Raw genomic sequence first — 20513 nt, 5'->3', positions numbered from 1 at the left:
ACGATCTATGGCCATAAAGATGAGCTTTGATTTTGCTTCTCCCTCCAGCTGAGGGTTAGTCAAATGCAGTCTGTACTGGATTGAATGTCCTCCCAAATTCGTGCCCACCAAGAACCTAGAATGTGATCCTATTTGAAAATAGGATCTTTGCAGATTTAATTAGTTAAGATGAGGTCATATTGGATTAGGGTGGGCCCAAAATCCAGTGACTGGTGTCCTTATAAGAAGACCATGTGAAGACAGAAGAGGGAAGACAGCCATGTGAAGACGGTGGCAGAGATTGGAGTGAAGAAGCTACAAGCCAAGGAATGCCAAGGCTGGCCGGCCACCACCAGAAGCTAGAGAAGGCAAGGAAGGCTTCCCCGCTAGAACCTGCAGAGGGAGCGTGGCTCTGCTGACACCTTGATTTCAGATGTCAAGACTTGTGCAATAGAAGCCTGCAAATTTCTATTGTTTTAAGTCACCCAGTTTGTGGGACTTTGTTACGGCAGTCCTGGAAACTAATACAATATGCTAACATTTATAAATTTGTTATTTTACAGAAGAAGAGAAAGTTGACATAAGGTATTTGGATATACAAGGCACCTGCACCGCTCAGTCATTTGTGTTGATGCCCTCAGGGCCCAAAGAAGAATTGGCTCCCGAGCCCACACTTGAATGGCCTCCTGAAACCTCCACTTCTCAAGTTACTAGCCCCTTTCCCTTGTACATATACACAAAGAAAGCTATGATGTGGTGGCCTTCTATTCCATAGAGGGGGAGAATGTTTATGACCTCCTTATGTGTTGTGCCGATAGATTTCAAGTCAATCCCTGTTGTTGAGCACATTTGAGAAGCTCCAAGAAATAGAGAGGGAATAATGAGAGGGTAGTGGGGTGGGACTGAAGTATAGACTCGATGTCAGCCAGCGTTTGCCTCTTGCTCATGATTTACTAACTGTGTGGATGGTAACTGTACCTACCTTAAAGATTGTTGTGAGAATAAAATGACATGAGGCACTTGAGCTGCTTACTTTTGTGTTTGGCACCTCCTAAACATCCCGATCGTGACCGATGTCACCGTGTAATGCTAATGACATAATATGTATTGAACACTTACTATGCGCCAGGCACAGTTCTAAGTGCTTTATGTACATTAACACATTCAATCTTCACAATAACTCCTTGAGGTAGGTGTTATTATTACCCCTACTGTACAGACGAGGAAACTGAGGCAAGTTAATTTGCCCAAGACCTCACAGCCAGCCAGCAGTGAAACTCCACAGTGTCTTAACCAGGAGGCTACATGTTATCTCCAGTTGAGGGGTAGTGTCCAGTTCCTACAAGTGACAGGCCAAATCTGAAGGGCATTGAAAGTAAAACAAGGGAACAATTTGGGGTGTGAAGCAGGGGGTCACTTCCTACTGAAAACATGAGGTAGGGTTCATGAAGCCCAGAGGGTCAGAAATGGGCATTGAGGATGAGCCAAGACAGGTGCAGATAAGGAGATGGGAAAACATTCCAGTAGAATTACTATAGAAAGAATAATTTGAACTGTATTACATGGGACTACTCAGCAAATATCTATAAAATTTCAATCATCAGGCCATGGCTCACCTGTCTTCCCATGAAATATATAGCATGAGGCTGGGTGTAGGGTTCAGACAGACCTGAGTCAAATTCAGCTCTCCCACTCATGAGCTGTGGCCTTGAGTTTCTCCATCTCGATCTGCCATTCAGTAAATGGGGCTGTCACATCCACCTCATAGCATCGCCATGGGATTGAATGGGATGATGTAGCTAAAGTGCCAAAGCTGTGGCTACCTAGAGCTGTATTTCAGTAAGTATCGGTTCCCAGGCTGGGTTCTTGCCTGGCTTCTAAAGGGAGCCCTGCAAGAGATCAGGGTCTTCTCGGTGAAATAGGTTTACTCAGACACAAGACTTACATGGGTGGCTGCCCATGACTTGTGGTGCACGTAACTGTAGACACTGACTTTGAATTCTTGCAAGCACCTCCTCCCCTCTAATAGGCTCTGGGATCCTTAGGGGCAGAGTCTCTCTGTCTGCACACCCCTAGAGTGTCTGGACATCTAGATCAAGTTTATCTAGAAAACACATCCTAATTCCCACCTCTGGAGCTTCCCCTTTGCTATGTTTTTCTAAAAGTTTCACAGCTTCTGTCATGGGAAAGAGTGTTTGCTATTTCTGAAGAGCCTGTTTCCATGAGAGTAATCTCAGCTCCCTCTGGACGTGCTGTGATATAAGGCTCCCCACCTGCTCATTTGACATAAGGCTTTTAAGTAGAATTGTCAGATAAAATTCAAGACTCCCAATTACATTTGCACTTTAGGTAAATAATAATTTTTAAATATAAGTGTGGAATATTTGAGACTTACTTAAGCCTAAAATATTTGGGATATACTTATATTAAAACATTCATTGTTTATCTGAAATGCTCTTTTAACTGCGTGTCCTGCGTTTTTATTTGCTACATGTGGCAACCCTACACCTAAGGCCCAGGGAGCCAGTGCAGCAGAATATCACTTTTGGAATCAGACAGATTGAGGGGTTCAACTCTCCATTCAGGCACTTATTGGCTGTGTGATCTTATTTAGCCTCTCTGAGATGAAAACTCTTTATAGGTAAAACCAAGATAATGACAGTTGAAGATACCCCTGTTAGAGTTACTGAAAAAATAAAGTGAAATAGCATGGGCCAACATGTAGGCACGCCACACATGTTACAGTGACTTTCAGTGCTGTTTGCTAAAGCACTTCATAAATGGCGCAAGTCCCTGAAGCTGTAGAGACCTGTTATTGCTATTATATCCCACGGCCCCCCAGCTGGTAGGTGGTGCATCTGAGAGTGTAATTCAAGTATCCAAACTTCCACTCCAGACCTCTCTCTGATAGCCCACTCTCTCTGGAAGCCTCTCTCACATGGGTAATTGTCTTCAGTCAACTGGAGGAAGAATTAAAATAAAATTTATTTCCAAAGTGTGCCCTATGGCCCATTGCCATGGCTTGCCTCAAAACAGGATTCCTCAGGAAAGCACCTTTTCCTATTTGGATTTTGTCCTCAAATATGGAAAGTTGATTCTAGTTGAAGGGAAGAAAGATATAGTGATGGTGGAGCTCGGATCAGTCTCACCCAACACAAATGAGCTACAGCAGGCACCAGTCATTGAAGGTGAACGATGGAGTGGCTCCCATGCTGATGTTAAGTATATGCATCCCAGAATGCACACCAAATCCTCAAGGTGGGCATTATACCCAGTTTATAAAGAAGAAAAGTGAGGCTTGATGGAGTAATGTGCCCTTTCCCCTAAATCACACACCTTACAAATGGTAGAGCTGGGATTCAAACCCAAGCCCCACTTGCACCAAAGGCCATTTCTTTCCCACTGCTCCAGACTGCTTCCACTTGTTTTCCCCAGTTTTTCTGAGCAACAATAATGCAACAAAGCATCTGGCTTTATGAACCAAGAAGGGGCTTCTCCAGCCCCCCTCCCCAAAGACGAGAAAGAAACGGGCCTGTCAGTTCTGCCTTCCCTTAGGGACTGCAGCCAGGAATGCTTGTTGGCTTCACACACGATGTCTACAGCACTCAGTATTCACCTTCCACTGTTCCTCGGCCACAAAAGCCATTCATTGCCACCGCAGCCCCAGGACAGCAGGGCTCTTGTTCCAAGCCTGAGAAAGCCCCTCAGGATCTTGTTTTGCAGGCAAAGGGGCTGTCCAGGTCCTGGAGTTATTAGTGATAGGGGGCAGTGAGGTCTGATTCGGCCTCTCTTGTTTATTACCAGGTGGTGGGTGGTCCAGAGCAGGAAAGCTGGAGAGTGCCGGTGACCGAGGGCCCCCCAACCAGCTGACAGCTACCTGCCATATCCTGTCCCACACTCGGACCCATGGTCGGTGCCCTAATGTGGCCCAGCAACAGAAGAAAGGGCATTTCTCTCCAAGTCTGAGATGTGAGGTTCTGGGTCTACTAGTCGCGTGCATCTTGCTAGCGTCATCATCATCGTCATCCTTGTGAGCAGCTGATACTCACTGAGCACTAAGCTCAGGCACCAGGGAACTGTCTGCAGATGAATAAAATGCAGTTCTCTCCCTTATTACCCCCCGAATCTGGTGAGCGCTGCAGACCCATGGATGGTGTATGTGCTGAGATAGCTCACAGGGAGCAAAGAAGGCTGCACAATAGGGGGGCAGATGTCGTGGGAGATTCTGGGAGAAGACAACACCCGACCGAATCTTGAAGGATAAGAAACCATTTTCTAGTTAGGCAGACTGGAGGACATGTGCTCCAGAGAGGGAGAGAATATGTGCAACGATCCAGGGACCAAAGAAGAAGCAGGGACATTTTAAAACCTTTTTACAAAAGTTTCAGCCTCTTCTGGTGATGGATGCTCCCCCCGCCAACACTTTGTATCAAATATAAATATGCATAACATAACTCACATTATAATTGTGTTTTGTTAAGATAGCTAACTTTGTTTATATAATTTAATCCTTATTATATAATTGTGAGTTGAGTTACAGTTGACTAGTTATAATGTATTGCTTTGCAGATGTTTAATAAAATTTTATTCATTTTGATTTCTCAGTTTACTTTTCACATAGTTGATCCTCTGTATCGATGTTTCCCAGGCCTCAAACACTTCTGCAGGCCTTTGACGATGTCCTGGCACCCGAGCACCCTGCCTATGGTGTCGAGAAGGAAGGGGACACTTTCCCAGAATTGCGTGGTGTTCAGTTTGCCCGAGGTCCAGACTGTGAGCTGAGGTGGGGGTGTGGGGGATGCTTCTAGGGGGATGAGGGGCAGTCGGCAGGGGCCAGGACACTCATGTGTTTGTAGAGCCAGCTGAGGACCTCAGTCAAAAGTAATGGGGGCCACTGAAGGTTTTTAAGCAGGGGAGTGACAGGGTCCTAGTAGCAGTTCAGAAAAATCCTAGTCTGTGGTTTAGAAGCTGCCCCGGAAATTTGGAGGAGGCTGCTGCCATCTCCAACCCTGGAAGCACCAGGGAGACTGACCTGGCACAGAAAGGTGGGGTGGGAGGAGGAGATCCTGGAAAAGAGGGTGGGAAGGAGAGGATGCAAGGTGGGAATGGTGGGGGAGGGGTGCAGATAAGGGCAAGCAGGGCTGGGGCGTGGAGGAGGGTGATGGGAAGCAGCTGGGCCGGCTGAGCGGTGGAGAGGATGGGGGTCTGGGCAAAAAGGTCTGAGCTGCACTGAGTGGGTGGGATCACTGATGGTGCGAGCGGCAACCGTGCGATCTGTGGGAACCTTTGCAACAACCAGGCTTCCGGGACACCTCATCCATCCCAGGCTGTAAGGAGAGGCCCCATGAAGGAAAATGTGCGAGCCAGGAATTTGACCTATGGCCCTGGCTGGTCAAAGGCCTGCCGAATGTGCTTGTTAAAATGTCAGCAGCCATTCTTTCTATGGGAAACGTCCTTCTTTCTCAGCCCCTGGCATATGTGTGCCCCAGGAGGGAGCCTGGAGGTCACTGGCGAAGCCCAAGTCCTCACTTCCCACTGTTTGTGGGCCTGAAACATGGGGGTAGGAAACTCCAGGACTGACTATGGCCCTGAGCTGCACAGAGGAGCCCACAGATGCAGGAGCAGAACATCCTGTGTTGGAGCACAGAAATAACCACGGGAATGATACTGGGACGAGTTCATGTTCATGGTGCACGCACTGCATACCTAACACTTGCCAAGCGATTTGCACGTAGTTTCTCATTTAATCTTCTCGACTTGACGAGATAGGTTCAGCTGCTGGGGAAGGACAGGTAACAGGCCCAAAGTCACAGAGTTGGTAAGATACAAAATTGGGGTTCATATTCAGGCAACCAAACTCTAGAACCCCAGCCTCATTTAAAGTTTCCACAACTTTTACCCTTTAGATTCACCTAATGCATTGGTTCTTAACCAGGAAGGTTTTGCCTCCAGGTGACATTTGCTGCTGTCTGGAGCCATTTTTGACTCTCCCGACTACAGGGGAGCATCCAGTGAGTGGAAGAAGAGGTGTTGCTGATCACCTGACACGCACGGGGCAGCCCCCACAGTGGGGAATTCTCCCGTCCAAGCCGCCAGTGGTCGAGAATCCGTGACCTGGTGCTGTGGACATCCAAGCAATATTTGCACAGCTTTGAAATAGCCAGTGTCCCCCACTCCCTTCCCTTCCTTTCTTCTCCCTGCAACTGCTTTTTCACTTGTTCCTTCATTCAGCAATTGCAAACCTCTCTGGAAGGTTTTTAATACCACAGCCTCCCTTAATATACACCGGTGGCTTGGCTTGGCTTTAATTGGAAAGGAAATCACACCCTGAAGCTTTCACCTGGATGATTGCTCGACTTGGGTAGAGAAGGCTTGCTTTCTTACAACAATTGCATGTATTTTGGTATTTCTTAAAAATCACAGTTTGGAGAATTAGCTGGGAAGTTTACAGTCAGCGTTGATTCCAAAGCACCACGTGCCTATCGTGGACGCCCTAAAGGAAATCAATCTGATCCCAGAGAAAACAATTAGAACCATGTGGTTTTTCATTCACTGCTGTTTTCAGAGGTGCTGCCAAAACATTTGAGATGAAGACAAAGGGGTCATTCATGCCCAGCAGCCGCCTCTGGGGAAGGCAGAGGCCCCTGGACCGGGAAAGGCGGGCAGTGTGCCGGCTCCCACTGGGTGGATTTTGTCAGTGCAGCAAACACAATTTAGGGACTCAAAGAGGGAGCCAAGCACTGCCGGGGGTCCCAGAGGTCCACTGGGTGGCCTTCCCTGGTGCCTGGGGACCCCACCTAATCAGCATCCTTCTGAATGTACAAAGTCAGAGGCCCACAAGGAGTTTCTGTGATTATTTAGTTATGGTTGGATCTCCTTTGTCTTAAAACAGACAAGAGTCTGCCAGTGCATGAGGTGCCACGGCAGAGCTTTCCCAAGCTTTCTGAGTTGGCTTCCCTGTGTTTCTCTCATGCCCCAAGGGTAAGGGAATTGGCTGTTTGTCCCACAAAACTAATGGGCAAAAGTAGCAACCTGTGGATCCTCAGGAATCTCTAGAATCCAGAGTGATTCCAATTTAGGCAGGAGGGTCTCAGTGTGGAAAAGTAGAGGGGATGCACGAATGAGAATGAGAAAGAAGAAGAGGGAATAAAGACTCGACTAGATTTATGATGCTCTCCAGATCTGCGATTTTAATCTTATAAACAAACAAATCTTTGGGATTAAAAAAATGCCTGATACAATGTAGAAGCTTAATGTTTATTGAATGATTAATTGAATGGATAAATGAATGAATAATTTTGTTATCCCAGGGCCCAGGGGATAACTTAAAGAATAAATATTTTAACATAAATGTCCCATACTATTGTAAATATTCCCCCATGAATTGAATTCAAGTTTGGGATCACATCCTTCTTTCAAGTTGGTTTCTGGTTATGGAAAGAGTCATTGACTTTGTGGGGCCAATGGCCTTCTTTCTCTTTGTATATACTCTTGTTTTATACACTTTAAGCTTCAGGGAAGATATTTGGGATAGAGTAATTTTGAGATCTTAGAAGAAGTATAAGTCAAAGAAAACTATTGTTATTCTTTTCTTTGGAGAAGATTACTGGGTGACTGCTGAGTTGTAATAACTTGGATGGGAGGGTGACTATAAAGTCTCAAACAAAGGACAGCCAAGCCCAGGGCAACAAGTAAACCAGAGAAAATGTCCTTGCCTCTTTATTTAAAGAAAAGCAGTTCCGCAGAGTGTATGCAAAGTGAAGTTTAATGCTGTGAAGTTTAGAAGTTTGCACATGGGCCCCTTCTTCTGCCAATGATTTGCAGTGTGGTCCTAAAGAATCACTTCCTTTCCAAACCTCCAAGTCATCTTCTGTAGAATGGAAACTAATATATGCCTAGCATAGCATACCAGGTATATCTGTATATGACATGAGATGTCACATGTGGATGCGATGTAAAGGTTGTAGATCTCCGTAATGTAAATTATTTTTATTATTATCCATCTTCCTATTGGCCATCTTATTTCAACATGCAACCTCAAGCGTCCGTTTTTTTGCTTGTAATAGGTCTACAATAGCTTCTCACTAAAGACATTCTATTATTTCCATGTTAAAAAATTCTTGAATTTGAAGCACCTAGTACAGGAATATTATTTTCATTAACTGTCAAATAATCCACGTGGTCACTAGTACTTTATTTTACTTGTAGATATCTGCCAATATAGGCACAAAGTGGGGCAAAGGGCTCTAGATCAAGAGACAAGAAACGAGAGAGTTAATGTACTTTACTTCCTTCCTTCTTCTTGCCCTCCCTCCCTTTTCTTCCATTCTGTAAGTATTTACATGCCAGACATAGTTATATTCCATGATGCAAAATTAATAAGTCCAAATCCTAATCTTAACAACTTCAAAATTTACAGATGGTAGCAGACAAGTCAACAAGAAATTGAAACAAGGTATCAAGTATGCCCCAACCAGACTGGGGTGGGGTGGGATGTTGGGAGAGATGTCCTGGAGAGGAAATGCTTGGTTTGCATTTTGAAGGGTGAGTAGAAGTTTGAAAGGAAAGAGGGGGTGAGAATGCAGGTCAGAGAAATTTTACATGGTCCATAGAACTGAAAGGAAGCATATTTGTAAGTCCATTCTAGGTAATAAGACCAAAAAAGAAAAAAAAAAAAAAATAGAGACCTGAGCAGAAAGGGCTTTCTCAGCCATGAGGTATTTTAATTTCATTTGAAGATTACAAGGAACCATGCATGAGCTTAAAATCAGGGTAGTGACCAGATCCGAACGGTATTCTGAAAAAGCAGTGACCTCTTGGAGATGGAATTAGAATAGGGAGAACAGAGACAGGGAGAACTTAAGGGCTGTTGCAATGTCCTAAGTCAAAGACAATGGCCATGGAAGTGGGGAGGGGAGAGGGCACCTGAGACCCTGCATGGTGGTCTATCAGGCAAGACCCGATGGATGCTGTGTGTGGGTCTGAGGGAGAGCAGAGCTGCCTCATTCTGCTGCTGCCTCAATCTGTGAATGCAGACAAATCACTTCACCTCTTTGAACTTTATTTTTCTCATGTACAAAACAACAATGTTATGTGTTCGCTTTTAGGCAGCAATGTGTGTTTAGGGACCATATGTCCCAATCTCTGGTGGAGAGCATTTCAGGCAAAAGGATCACTGGTTGGTTGGTTGGTTGGTTTTTACAGATGAGAGAAAATTTCGAGAAGATGAAGAAGTTGGACACCTGCCCCTTCCTTCCCACTTGTGACAGACTATTATTGGAGTTCCGGAATCAATAGATTTTGCGCCTTCTCTGCATTAAGCAGACACCTCCATCATCTTGTGTAGATCATAGCAGGTCAGGAAGTAAGAGTTTTAATGGGCCAGTCAGCCTGAAAGCTTGTGATTTTACTGTGGTGAAAATTGTTTGGCTATCTCTTCAAAATAAGTTTTATAAACAGTAACATCTACACAAAGGTATCCAGGTAATTTGCAATAATACCTCGGTTGTAATACAGAAGTTTTATAATGAGGTTTTTCCACACCGAATTCACTAGAATAACACATAGAATTCTGCCTTTTGTTCTAATCTGTTTTTTTCACACCATACAGTCACCCACTGTGGGTGACTTACCCACTTCTGTCACTTTATCACCTGTAATTCCAACAGGTAGGGTTTCAGATGGGTTGGAAACAGCTGCAGCCCACTGGGATATACTTTCGGTGGGTCTTGCCTTCAGGAGAAGTTCTTCCGTCTGAATGCATAATTTCTTGTAACTTTGACAGATAATCCCTCCAGGCCTCTGGCCTCCATTACAGCACTTTCATTTGACCTCGCAGGAGCCCAGTCTTGGGAATGTTGTGTGCAGAGTTGGCTCCATATCATTCCATAGCATTTCTGTCCTAGCTTTTCACAGAGGGGCTGTGAGTGGGAGGGACCGTGCAAGTCTGCGGAAAGGTTGCCCTTTGGAGAGAACAACTGTCTTTCCAGCATCAAACCCAAGGGCTTGTCTTCCTTAGAAACATGAGTCACTGTCTCATTTAACTTCCTGAGTTCCAACTCACTGTGTGATCTGGGATATGCTGTTTAATGACTGATCCTTAATTTCCTCACTTAGGAAATGGAAATAATGTATATCTCAATGAGATATCATGCTGATTCAATCTCTAATACAGGACTTGTTAGGTATGTGTATCAATAAGCATAGGTTAGTTTATGCTGCAGTAATAATCAAGCCCTAGTTCACAGTGGCTTAAAACAACAAGGGATTACTTCCTCTGCATGATACATGGCCAACCAAATTTGATAGTGGGCTTTAATCTCAGTAGACCCCCAAAGATTCAATCTGATGGAGACTCCATCAAATTTTGACATTAACATTTAAATATCAGACTTCAAAGTGACTTAAATAAGGGACTATTTACATTTTATTAGATAAAGTAAGCCGCATGGCTTTGTCAAACTTCAAAGGTATGGGGAATTATATCCTTCCACATGCTTGGATGTACAGGAGGACTAGAAACAACTGCATGTACAAAAATGCCTGAGCATCTAAATAGATACCCACCTTCATTCTGCTTTCAAAACTGCATTGGTGTGCACAATATGAGAGAAAATTCTTAAACACAAACACATTTTCACAAAAAGAGTAGAGTGTGAATGAATTTGTGTATGTGTGTGGGTGGGTGGGTGTGTAGTATATTGTGCACCTGTGTGTGGTTGGGGTGTGAGGTGAAGGAGTATGAGATACATACTGACTACAGTTATTGACTTCTGGTTGCATTAATGATATGCCAGATTGCTATAAATTGCTAGAGGTTAATGGGGTAAATAATTGGTCTAAAATTCACGTAATGATGCATTTTGAATATCTATTAAAGTAAGCCCAACATAAGCTGCCTAGGATGCAGAAGGGACTAGCTGACTCCCAAGAGGAGCTGAAACTCTTAGAGAAAAAGAGAAAACAAAAATCCAATAGCTTTCCTTGTGCTCCTGTTGAGTTTCCAGTAAGATGTAGAGCAGTATCTAAATAGAATTAGATAGCCTCACTGTTAGCTGTGTGTTGTCAGGAAGTTGCATCACCTCTCTGAGAATTATTTTCCTCAAATGTAAAACAAGAACAATAGTACCTTATATGACTTCACAGTCTTGCACTTAATGTATAAATCCCCTTGAACAACAGTTAGGTTCCCAGTGACAAGGAGGCCATTTCATTCCCGTGTAGTGCTATTTGAAAGTTCTTTTTTGTGTTAAGCGAGATCTGTTTTTTATTGGTCATTCAGGACAGGATTACTCCTTCTGCACTATGCCAGACCTTCAAGAAGGCAGTATGTCTCCTTAAATTCTGCCCATCTCTTGTCTAAATTTTTCTAATCCACTCTTCCTGCCCTGGTATGAATTGAGAAACCACTCAGTAATGTTTTCCTGTAACTATTACAAATGAACTGAATACCAGTTGTGTTCTAAACCACTGTTAATAATCCTTACCTAAAATAAGGTAAAAGGAGAAGAGACGAAAAAAGCAATGTATGTGATTGTGTTGTGTGCATTTGTGTGTGTGTGTGTGTTTTACAGTTTCTCTTTTTGTAACTGGTCATTGGACCTTGGTTACAACATACAGCTTCTCTCTTCTACTATTGATTTCATATTGACTTTCCCCTTATCCATTATCTCCACAAATCGGTGATCTTTACCTGATGGGTTAACCTTTACCTTCATTCGTATGTGGTATAAATCTTTAACTGTTTTGCCTTCTAATTTAGTTGCTGTAGTTTTCTATTAGTTGTTACTCTTGCACATGTGAATACTAAGATTTGCCCAAGAGAATCTCCTAGCCTCCAGATGGTCCTCTCTGATCCATTGTGTAACAACAATTCAAATTGCCTCTTGTAAACAGTAACAATCATCTAGCTAGTAACCTCTTTTATTTTCTTTCTGCCATTGGTTTAGTGGTGTAACAAAACTGAAATGGGCAGATGGCAATCTTAGCTGTCAATTCAGTGGCAAATCATTGTATCCCCTGGTACAAACATTTCTCTGTTGGGAACTGAAACTTCCAAATCAGAAGACCTCAAAGTGGTGGCGACAGGGAGCAAATATTCTCTGAATGAGTTATTAGCTGTCATAGTGAAAGGAGTTCTTCTCAATTTTACTTCTTGATTTCCAGGGCCATATATTCTGGCTTTGGGAGAAATAGTACTACATAGTAGTTGCTTATTCAATGCATATATTGCATATTTTAAGACAACCCCAACCCCTCAGTGTTTTCTCCTAATGGACTTTACAATGAGTCTTTAGTAGGCCATTCCACTATTCTAGCAAACCTGATGATTTTGGAGAATGTGGTGCATTGTAAGCCTCTCGAATTCCATAAGTATGAACCAAATGTCACAATTGTTTTGCTTTAAGTTGAGTTCCTTGCTCAAAAGTAATGTTGTATGTTATTCCATGATGGTGAATAAGGCATTCCATTAGTGCATGGGTGATGGTTCTGATGGTTCATTGTGGGTAGGAAAGACAAATCTATATCCAGAATATGTATCTATTCCAGTGAAGAAAAATCATTGTCATCATTTCTATGATGAAAGGGTTTCAAAGTAATCAATCTGATTGAAGGTAACTGGTTGTTCCCCCAAAGAAGTTATATAATTATGATGTTAAAATAGGCACATCTGTTTATTGCTAAAGAAGTTTAATATGATCATTTGTCTTCACCCAATGATTATTTTGTTGGGAATTTATTATAAAGAAATAATCAGATATACAGAAAGTTCTTTATGCCCAAGGTGTAAATTTTGGAAATCAGTCTTGGAATTATATGCATCAGCAAAACCTGGAGAGCAGCCTCAGCACCCCACAATGGAGGGTAGGGTATTAAATTATGGTACACAAGCTCAATAAATTATTACCTGGCATTTAATAACAGTAAGTAATAAAATGTTAAGTAAGAAAATAGGGTACAATATTTGAGTACAGTAAGTTAACACTATTAAGGTAAGGAAAAATCTCTACATAAAAAAGAAATAAACCTGGGAAGAAATAAGCCCATGTCCAATCTATCACCAAACCCTTTCATTTGCTCTTCCTAAGTATCTCTGGAATCTGTGAACATCTTGCCTTTCCCATTACTCTTTTCTTCATTGCAACCATTGTCACCTCTCGCCTGGGTGACCGCGACAGCTTCCTCATAACTTCTGCCCGTGCATCCTTGCTCCATTCAAATCTATTCTCTCTGCTGCAGCAGAGGGACTTTCATATAAATTTCATTACAGAACTTTCCCTGCTTAAAGCACTTCGATGACCTTTCTTTTTTTAAATAATAAGTTCTAAAATCTTTAGTACGCTCTAAAATCTATACATGATTTGGCCCCAGAAAACCTTTTCTGCCTCATCATCTCTGCCCTGTGCACCCCAGCAGGATGGTTCCACATTCCATCCTGCTTTGTGTCTAGATGCTTTTGCTAACAGGCACTAAACACTCCACCTTTCGCATAGCCTATGTCTATGTACATTTTTACATTTTTCCTTGTACCATCCTGCATCGCTTTCTTAAGTATTCTTCATAGAATAAGAACCTCTGTTAAGTAAAACACAGCAAATGCCTTCTAAGTGATATTTTTTTCATTTTCCCACTAGACTAGGAGGATTTAAAAAAGGCAAATTCTTTCAAGGACTGGCTAATCAGAATAAGAATTTGAGGCACAATGTGTACCAATGCAGAGAAAGAAAAAGAGGGTCTAAGTGTCTGTGTCACCCATTTACGATTATTTCATAATTACAAAATAAGTTGAGAAAACATTATCATAAAGCTGACAGGGCTCAGAATAAATCTTCATAAAAGAACAGTAAGCAGTTGCTATGGCAATAGTTAAAGGAGGGGTACCCTTCTCTTTTTCATGGTTTGGAGAGGAAGGGCTCCCCAAGGCTCAAGCGGGAGCCCCTGCCTTCCACCCCCAGGTGATTTCAACATGAATCCCTGGCGGTGAATTCCCCAGGCTCCTAGTGAGGAAACAAAGTACTGGCTGTCTGACAGCTTTGCTGCTGTGAACAGAATTTTTAATTCACAAGGAAAGTTTTTTTTTCTTCTTTCTTTCTAGTTCTTTTATAATTCAGCAGAGAAGTCGACTCGCAGATCCTCTCCTATTCATGTCACTTAAGTCCATTCACAATTTCTCAAAAGTTCTAGAAGTGGCCAGATAGTCTCAAACCTGTCTCTGCCTTTGCACTGAATTGGTGTATGTGGTTGTCCTGACTTTTTTCCTCCTGACTCCAACTAGAGCTATCCTTGGTCCATGAGCTGAATGACAGAAGATGCTTTCCTGGAGAGCTGATCTCCAAGACATATTCGTGCAGCAACAGTGTGCATATCACTTGGCTCCAGTGTGCATAACACTTGGCTCCTCTGTTGGAGCAGACATAGCTGTGCATGGTTTACTGGCCCACTCTCAAGGCATTGGTTATGGTCTTAGCAAAGGGGCTTCAGCTTTTATAACCACATGCATACTTCCCAGGTTCTAGCAGCAGCATTAGATGGCAACTCGATTAATGCTTCCCCAGGGACATCTTGGATCTCCTTGATCAGCTCAACTTTACCTCTTATTGGCTCTCATAACCACAGGTTCTCATTATACAAGTACTTGTGTCATTTCTGTGTGCATCTCTTTCATTAGACTGTAAGTTACACAAAGATGGGAATTATATTCTTCCTTCCCTCCCTACCTTTTTTTATTTACCATTCTATTTCTAAGGTCTATCCCAGTGCAAGACACAGGATAGGATGTCAATAAATACTTGTTATATGAATGAATAGATAAAGGTGACTCAAGGATTTCCATTTGAGATAATAGTGCAGTTTGTATCAGACCAATCATTCCAGAAGTAACAATTAAAATTATAGATAATATAATACAACAACTGTACGAAAGAGCCAAAGAGTTACCAAAAGAAGACATAAATCATTAAGGATGTGATCCTTGAAAAAAATGGAACCATGCTGGGTGAGAGCCACATTTACCACATTTATGTTTCTCTGGATGGTTCTCTTTGATAGTTATGGATTGTGGTAGCTAGAACTCAAGCCACAGCCCTTTGGGCTTGAAGAGAGAGAAGTTGGAGTTTCTGGATTCCAGTGATTCTGGAAATTTGAGGAGGAAAATCTCAGAAAGAATTTTTCCACAGAGAAAGAAGCTCCAAATATCCACACCAGCATACACCAATGTTCCTAGTGGCATTATTCACAATTGCCAAAAGGGGGAAGCATCCCAAGTGTCCATCAACAGATAAACACATAAACAAAATGTGGTATATGAATACAATGGCCTATTATTCAGTCATAAAAGGAATGATGTTCTGATACATGAGACACCATGGATGAACCTTAAAGACATCGTGTTAAGTGAAATAAGTCAGACACTAAAGGACAAATATTGTGTATGCTCACTGATTTGAAATAATTAGAATAAGCAAATTCAGAGAGTCAGAAACTAGAATACAGTTTATCAAGGGCTGAATGGCGTAGGGAATAGGGATTTTATGCTTAATGGGTACAGAGTTTCTTTTCGGGGTGATGGAAAAGTTTTGGTAATGGATGGTGGCATTGTTAACACAACATTGTAAATATAATTAACACCACTGAATTATATATTTGAATGTGGGGTCAGATTGGTGAAGTGGCAGGCTGGATCAGGTTTTCCAAGGGGTGACCTTTGGCTTTGCACATTCAAATATATAATTTTATTAGAATAAGAATTTTAAAAAACATAGGATTGGACCACACAGTGAACCCTAATGTAAACTATTGACTACTGTTAATAGTATCATTACAATAATATTGTTTCATCAATTTTAACAAAATTACCACATTAATGCAAAATGTCAATAATAGGAAAAACTGTTTTGGGGGAGACAGTGTATGCATGATTTTTCTGTAAACCTACAACTTCTTTAATAAAAAAAAATTTTAAAAAGAAAATACATATACGAGCCACAGCCTGGCAATAATATTTGAAAGTGACAAATCCAGGATATACAAAGAAAGCCTATGGATGGATAATAACACAACAAACAAACCAAGCAGAAAACAGAAAAATGACTTGCAAAAATATTTCCTAAAAGAAGATCTACAAATAGTCAATAAGTAGATGAGAAGATGCACCACACAATTAGTCATCAGGGAAGTGCAAATCAAAACCACCATGATATATTCCTTTACAGATACCAGAATAGCTAAAATTAGACAAACTGATGCCAAGGCTTGGTGAGGATGTGGAGCATCTTGTAACGGAACTCTCTTATATTGCTGATGGAAATGGAAAACGGTTCAACTATGTTGAGAAACAATTTGGTAGTTTCTTATAAAGCTAAAAATGCTCCACCGTATGACTCAGAAATCCCACTTTTAGATATTTACCCACATTAAATGAGTACATGTCTCCAGAAAAAAATTGTACAAGATTGTTCATAATATCCAAAAACCTTTAACAATCCAAATATCCATTGATGGGAAAATGGATAAACAAACTGTGATGCATGCTTACCATGGACTAGAACTAAGCAATAAAATGGAACCGACTTGCTCTACCCATAACAGCATAGAAAAAATCTTAAATAAATTCTGTTGGGTGAAAGAAACAAATATAAAAGAATATATACTAGATGATTCCATTTATATGACATTCTAGAACAAGCAGAAGTGACCTATGGTGATAGAAGTCAAAACAGTGTGGAAGGAGATGAGGTAGGGTGGGGTGGGTGTTGGCTGGAAAGGCAGGAGGGAACTTTCTAGAGTGTTTGAAAAGTCTATATTTTAATTGGAATGGTGGTTCCATGGGTAATACATTTGCCAAAACTCATTGAACTGCACATTTAAAAACTGAGCACTTTGTTGTATGTAAATTATAACTCATTAACAACAACAAATGATACTTCTGCCTCTGGAGTCAGACTGGTGAAGCGGCAGGCTGGATCAGGTTTTCCAAGGGGTGACCTTTGGCTTTGCACCGTGGGCCTCCAACTGCTGATCCCACTGGCATCTATTGAGCTGTTCCCTGCTTCCAACTCTACATCAGGTTCTTTGATAAAAGCTTCACTGCTGGAACAATTTCCTTCCGTGTGCCCATGAGCTCTTTCAAATTTGAGGCTGATTTCTCTCAGGGGAACAATCTCCACTTAAAGTCAAAGCCGCCAAGGGGCTCCTCTAATCTCAAAAGCATTTGCAGAGCTGAAAGCTGTATTTTCATTCTTAGGGTAACTTTCTCGGAATCACCAAGTTGCCATCTTGCACTCTGACTTTTACAGTGAGTGCGGTCAGACATGCACCACTTTGGTGAGATACCTCTGTCCCTGCTAGGTGACCCAGAACCCCAACTAACACGAAACATCCTTAGTTCCTTCCTCTCCAATGCAGGGTTAGAAGTAGAATGTGCTTGCTTCCTGAATCCCACAAGTTGCATCGATTGGATGATAATGTTGTACTCTGATCAAAGCCCTCGCAAGCAAACAGTCTGCTGTCTCACTTCCTTTCCCAGCCGCTGTGTGAGCATTTCCTCCTTCACAAACAATCACTAACGATATTTTCTCTCTGGACTGACACCTGCCTTATTAGCAACCTGCTCCACATAGCAGCCACACCTGAGCAGGGCCCATGGCCTCCAGCCTGCCTGAGGGCAAGCTGAGCCCAACAGAGAAATGACTCAGAGAGGCAGCTCCGGAATCAGAATTGAGATTCAGAGACGTCTGAATGGTTATGTCCCTGAGTGATACATTATGATCCACAGATATTTTCAGAGTCACCTTATTTAATTTTATTTTTGGGTCTTGCAAGTCTTTGTATAATGGAGTACAACAAGCTTCCTTGCTTTAGGGACAAGTGGTTTGCATTTTGGAGAGCTCCCTCCTACAGGCAGATGCATTCACAGACTGGGGGAGTTTGGAAGTTAGAAAACAAAGTCGTGAGAAGGTCCACCTGCACGCATTTTGTCAGCTATTTCAGATCAGTGTAGCAGGGCAGGGAGTCTATGAATGCTTGCATCTGAGGCAAGGGCCATGAAGACAGGAAATGCCACCTGGAGCTTGCATGGGAAGAACACTGGGCAAGGGGACCTGAAAGGCATCTTGTTATAATTAGAGAAGTTGTCAAGCAGATCTGTCTCCCAGACATTCTGCTGCCTGGAAACCTCAAGACATGCTGGGAACCTGACTTTTCCTTGACTCTTCCCAGGCTGTCAGCTCCAGGGGTCTAAGCCTGTGACCATGGGAGGACACTAAGTGTGTGGCTTAGGCAGGAAGGACAAATGCTCTGCTGATCACGCCAGGGACCGGCATGTGCTGCAGTTCTGTCCTCTACCTGCCCTCGATATGTGGCTTCTGTGGTCCTTGTCAGCTGGTCACAAGCCTGGCTGCTGTGGACCAGCTGCAGCTACAGAGGGGAACAGAATGGCAGCTGAGCCAGAACAGCTGCTTTTTCGTCTTCAGTGGATGAGGCAGGGAGACCTTGTGGCAGGCCACTGGGCAAAATAGAGCAGCAGGAAAAATAAAGCCAAGCTTGGGAGTTAGACAAGTGTGCATTTGAATCCCACTTCTGCCTCTTACTAGCTGTGTGTCCTAGGAAAATTATGAACCTCTCTGAGCCTTTTGTATCTCCTTTGGATTGGTAGAAGTACATCTTACATGGTTATTGTGGGATTCCAAGCAGATCATGCATATAATAAAGTACAAAGCTTTCTACATGGCACAAGGTGACCTTGGTTGAATGAGTTTGGTGGTGGCCTTGGTTAAATGAGTTTGATTTTGAGTTTTAATGAGCTTTAATTTTGAGATGAGCCTTTGTCATTAAATAACTACACAACTTTGGACCTACTAACATGCCTTTCAGCCTTCATTTTTCCTTACTTATAAGACATATAAGGGCATGTCCAAGTCATTGAATTATTGTACCTCCAAGAAGCCTTTCCTGGTATCTTGTCATGTGGAGTACTGCTTCTTAAACTTTCATGCGCTCTTGTACAATACAGATTCTGATTCAGTATGTGGGGCCTGAGACTCTGCATCTCTAGGAAGCTCCTAGGTGATGCTGAGGCTGCTGGTTCATGGACCACACTTTGAACAGCAAGAATTTAGAGTTAATCATTCCTTTCTCTGCACTGTGTCCATACCTTGTGCATTCTTTCCTCAAGGTACTCATAAGCATGCTTGGGGATGTGTGTGTGTGTGTGTGTGTGTGTGTGTGTGTGTGTGTGTGTGTGTGTTTGCGCGTGCGCATTCACCTTTGTCTCCGATGTGTCTGGGCCCTCCTGCAGACCACAGACCATTCTGACGGTCTTTCCTCCCTTCTTCACAAATGGTCCACCGTATCCAGAATGTCAGATATCTCTCCTGGCAGGAGGGTTCCAGCTGCTTTCCTCCATTAACATTCTGAGGCTTTGAGTCCAGATGCCCACCAGGATCTGGGATGGGAAATCCAACTGTATTTGCTGGGTAACTCCATTGCCCTGCCTTGGGTCCCCACCAATGTCAGTCATTCCCAGAATCCAATGTCGCTAGGGGTGCCTTGACCATACATAGAGATTTCTCTTCACATCCCATGTTGGCTTCTAGATATTCAGTCCTGGTCCTTTTGCACAGGATCTGATGTCCATCCAGCCCGGTGCCTGCTCTCTGCCTGTGAGTCTTCAGGCCAAACCTCTGTAGGAAGGATAAGCATCCATCCGCCTGACCTCTCAGAATTGGTCCTCTCGTTCTCCTTGCCTGTATCAGTGATCTTAGTCCTAGGAATCTGATTGTGCTCTTAGTGCCCTGTGGAAGCTGGGTCTGACCCTGGTACTGGGCCTCCTCAACATGCCTGCTGCTCCCCAGATGCTGGGGCCCCCCTTGCCCCTATCACCACTGTCACGTTGGCAGGACTTGCCTTCACAATGACCCTGTACCGTATCTTGGCATGTGGAATTACGGACTGGAGAACCCCTTCTTCCGGGCCACTGAGTTGTTGGCAAAATGACTGGAATATGGGAAGAATGAATGTTTTCTTAGGGAAAAGAGAAAGAATAAAGAAGAAAAGCCCTTTCTGAGGCCTACTAATGCCCTTGAGGTATTTAGGGGGAGACGTGTGAGAGTGAGTGTGTATGAGTCAGAGAAAGTTTTCAAACCCAGAGCCTTTCCGCAGGTCTCCTCCAGCTCGGAGAACCACCTCCTCCTCTACCCAGTACCCACACACACTCATACGGACACACAGAAATACTCAGACACGTGCACACTCAGTCCCACTCACACTCATCCACACATACACAGGCACAACACACATATACTCACACACACATACTTATTCTCACACACACACACACATACACAAATATAGATACACATATGCATTCAAACACCAACCCCCACCCCCCACACACACATCCAGCAACATCAACCATGGTACACTTTCCAGCTCCCCTTCCATTTTATTTCTGTTTTTTGGGTTTCTCTGACTCTCTGAACCCCTCACTGTCTTTCTTTGCATCTCCCTCTCCCTCAGTGCCCTTCTCCCACTCCGGG

The sequence above is a fragment of the Choloepus didactylus genome, chromosome 22 (genome assembly GCF_015220235.1).
Source record: "Choloepus didactylus isolate mChoDid1 chromosome 22, mChoDid1.pri, whole genome shotgun sequence".
Lineage (NCBI taxonomy): Eukaryota > Metazoa > Chordata > Mammalia > Pilosa > Megalonychidae > Choloepus > Choloepus didactylus.
The sequence above is the reverse complement of the archived record's forward strand: the minus strand, read 5'-3'. Positions refer to the sequence as shown.